This window comes from Pteropus vampyrus, unplaced genomic scaffold, assembly GCF_000151845.1.
Source record: "Pteropus vampyrus isolate Shadow unplaced genomic scaffold, Pvam_2.0 Scaffold55, whole genome shotgun sequence".
NCBI lineage: Eukaryota > Metazoa > Chordata > Mammalia > Chiroptera > Pteropodidae > Pteropus > Pteropus vampyrus.
In genome coordinates this window covers 4984677-4988902 of record NW_011888836.1, presented here as the reverse complement: position 1 = coordinate 4988902, position 4226 = coordinate 4984677, and the positions used below count along the sequence as shown (strand labels likewise).

The window sequence follows — 4226 nt, the reverse complement described above, 5'->3', positions numbered from 1 at the left end:
GGCACAAACTTGGTATGAAATTAAAGGAAAGGTAAGCTACTAGGGCCTTCAGTACTGGAAAGAGAGGGGAGAGGGAGACAGATGGAGGGGAGAGGGGCAGCAGGAGAATCCTTAAAGCAGAGTTACCAAAATGCAATATATTCTATACATTTTAGAAATCAATGTTTTCAGCACATGTATTTGCTAAATACAACTGTACACCTAAACCTCATCTGAAGCTGTCATAAGACTAAATCAGCGGCCTTGAAGATGGGGAGCCAGGGACTGACTCTACAGCTACTAGCGCTGGAAGGATGGGAGCCAGAGGGGGAGTCCGTGTTCAGTCGAAGCTCAGGCCTTGTCCTCAGCCCCTCCCCCTCCTTCCTGCCTCTCCTAAGAATAGTGGTATCCCCCAGCCCCCAACTTCCAATCTAGTGGGAGATCCTTGCAGTGGGATTGCTGGGGTGCAGGCGCTCAAGTCCTTTGATGCCTGGATCTGAGATGCCTAAGACCTAAACCAAAAAATAAAAAGTAAGAGAATCTTAAATATCAGGACTATCTTTTGATCACTTGCAAATTGTCTTCTTTCCCCTCTCTCTCACTCTGACAGACAGTAGACTGTTTGAGGTACCTCAAAGTGTCTTTAACTTTAAACTGCGAGGAATAATTAAAAGTGAGAAGTAACAAAGACATGAGATTCCAATTAACCAAACCGCAGATTGCTTTTGGAGCCTGGGGAAACCTGGCAGCAAGCCCAGGGACTTCTTTATTTACTAGTTGTGTGCCTTGGCAAAAGTTGCTTAGCATCTCTTAGCTGTAGTTCCCTCATCTGAAAATGAAAATAATACTTACACTACAAAGTCAAAGTAAAGAGTAAGTGAAATTTTATGTAAAAGAGTGATTTGCAAACTAGAGTTCTATACAGATATTTCTATACAGATATTTGCTATTTTTCTTTTTTCTTTTTTCAGGTGAGGCAATCCTTAGTTGACTTCACAGATTGCAAGGACCTTGTCAGTTTACAATCTCTTAAATTTTTTTTTTTTTTTACACCTACAGCACCTGGTCTTCCTAGGTGGTCTCCCATCCAAGTATTAACCAGGCCCGACTCTGCTTAACTTTCGAGATCAGACTATCAGATGGGATCCAGCTAGTTCAGGGCAGCATGGCCATAGACTTGCTATTGTTATTCGACATTGATTTCCTCAAAAGTAGAGACATATTAATCTTTGGAACTGCAGCATCCAGCACAGCCTGGCCTTTCTGCGCTCCTGGCTCTGCCAGTGGGGTTACACACACACACACACACACACACACCCCACACCACACCACACACACCCAGAAATCTGCTCTTACTCCATGGGCCAGTGCAGGAAGAATCAGGACAGCACGCTGGCTATGGCTCAGGCAACATCCCCATAATGCTGGGGAGGAGAGACAGAGAGGTCCTCTACAGCTGCAGGAGGCAAGAGAACTGGGGACATTGCAGCTGGTGAGCTCCCTGCGGCAAACACCCGACTGGCCTTGGTTGCTTTAATGACAAAAGGAGAAATAGAGCACTTATTTTTTACATGTCACCTGAGCTGATGTGGAAGAGTTAAGGCTCATCCTTCATGTTGCTGCAGACAGCCAGAGGACAGATGGCCTATGGCCCAGGAGAGAAGGATAGATGTCTTTTTCTCCATGAAGGGTAGCTATTTGCAAACAACTAGTTCTGCTTCCCCCATGAAGAGGGCAAGATGAGATGGAGTAACAGGTATACAAACTTCTCCTCTTAGCTGGCCCACTCTTCAAATGCTCTGCACCTCTCATTCCAGGACAGGTAGCACCATTCAGCATCCTTATTGACAGAATCCACCCTGGGGGGCTATAGTAAAGGACAACAGTGCTGACTTCAACTTCCACTCCACCTTCTACCTCTTTTCAGCTGCCTCATTTCCCCCAGGCTACCTGGGGGTATGATGTGCTTTCCTGCTGGCCCCTGGCTACCTGGCCCCCTGAGCCCCAGCCCAGCCCCACCTTGCAATCAGGTGTTCTTCTCCAGGCAGAGCTTTGTGCTCCCTCTTTCCCTCACTCCATGCTCTCACCAAACTGTTACCAGTTTCTTGTCTCTATTAGGTCTCTGTTCTCTGTTTCCCAAAGGCTTGTTTAGTTTTCTCGAAAGCCTGGAGGTGAGAGAAGGCGCTGCAATTCAATACACATAGAAGTTGGAGGTGGAGCACTTCTTCAGACCACGGGCATAACTTTGTGTTGTGTTAGCACTACAGTGATTTCCAGAGAATTCTGTGGATCCCCAAGACAACCAGCACCATGACCACTCCCTGAATACAGATGGTGAGTGGTTCATTGCTGGACATTGTGCTTCTGCCACCACAGCTGGCAGGTGTAGCACGCAGGAAACTCGTATCTACAGGCCCTGTCAATCCCAGTTGAAGCTAACAAGAATCAAACAAGAATGGGTACGATCAGTCATCTGCAGAAGCAAAGCACTTCAAACAAAGTTGTAAACATGGGCCAGCAGCTCTGCCAAATATAATCTGAAGAAAAGAGCACCTCTTGAGCTGATCAAGAGACTAGAGTACCTATAGAGTGTGGGCACTTTACATCCTGAGGACTGGAACTTTTTTTAAGTGGCCTATTTTATCATGTCATGACTGACTACCTACCTGATAGAAGAATGGTACTCTGTATGGATTCTAGAACCTAGTAGAGGGAACCAAAGAATAAATATTTTCTCAGTGTTTGTCCTATGCTGTCACATAACAGGTCACAGGATAAAATAAGAGCCCATTTATAGGACGCTTATTAAATGTTCCAGGCCCAGACATAAGTAAGCTTTATGTCCACTCTCTCGTGTAATTCTTATAAGTACATTATAAGGAGGTGTATCCATCAGCCTTTTGTGAGTTTGAGTATCTGAACTTGCAAAGCTGAGAGTTGAGAACATGGTGACTCCGCCATCATATAGCCACCCCAGGGTGCCAGGCTGAAACGGATGGCCAGAGTCTCTTAAATTGTCTTGATTCCAAAAGAGATTATCTGTTCCAGCCCTTGGTTGACCCAGGCAGCTTATCAAAGTCATTTGTTACAAGATGCGAGACTCCAAATATGCAAAACCCAGATTAGAATGGTGACACGACATGGAATTCAAATGGGCCAGTCTCTGCGACAACTTGAACTGTTTCCATCACACATGCTTTCCTTTCAAGGGCTTGTGACTAGAAACAAGGGTAACATGCTTTGAACAGCTTGTAAGGGACGAAAGAGAGCATGGGTTGGGGAATGCATTGGTAAGGATTCTAACTGCCTAGGAAAGAAGACGAGCCCCCACTCACCAAAAAAGCATCTCGATGGAAGATTCAAAACTTGGAATTATCGACATTGTAATCTTACCACAACTTATAAATATCTAAAAGGAGAGAATTACATTATCTTAACATGATACAGCTTTCAGCCTAATTTCAGTCTGAGCTGATGACTCCAAGACAACTGATTGCCCTGTGGTATGTGGGACACCCATCAGCTGCCCTCACATAGTCTATACCAGCTGGGGCTGGGAAGGGCTGGCGTCCTATTATTGCACCAAGATGAAAGTGGCTGGCTAAGTGGCTCTGGTTTGATACACAGACCCTTCTCTATAGCTCTCAAAAGTAAAGCCAGGCCCAGCAACTTTCTTTGATAGTGAAATAGTCCTACCTTCTTCCAGACATGGATATTGATCTAAGAGATATATGTTTATCATAACTAAATGATAAAAAATGGGTATTGAAGATCAGAGGAAAATTGTAAAACAGTACATACCTATGATCTAAAAGACTGTGAAACACCTTCCAAATATATACAGATGGTGAATGAATGGGGACTCCAGGATACTGCATCAACCTGGACTTCAAGAAGATGTGGGTAGGAAGATCCAAGTCATCTTGAATCCAGGTTGAAGCAGTATCCTGGGGTTCCCACTCATTCATCCCTTCTTTCTCCTATCCTTCCACAATCAAATAGAGGAAATAAAATTGTAAAAAATGAGCAGAATCTTTATGGTATTATAGTTTCAAAATGCAGGGAGTGGTATAAAAGGACAACTATTTCTAAGGCTGTGTCTGCACACACAGGAACAGAATAGTCCCAACAACAGTTCCAACTGTCTCTTTCAATTAAACCAAGCATGGTGATCTGTCCACACCTCAGTGTGATCAGAACATCTAATCCTACCAGCTCTCCATGGCTGTATAGACAAAAAGCACCCA

At 44.5% G+C, this 4226-nt stretch overlaps 1 pseudogene; it reads right to left on the bottom strand.

The window, feature by feature from the left end:
- Positions 1–1029: 1029 nt before the first annotated feature.
- LOC111739893 lies at positions 1030–1156 on the bottom strand (annotated as a pseudogene).
- Between the last annotated feature and the right edge of the window lie 3070 nt (positions 1157–4226).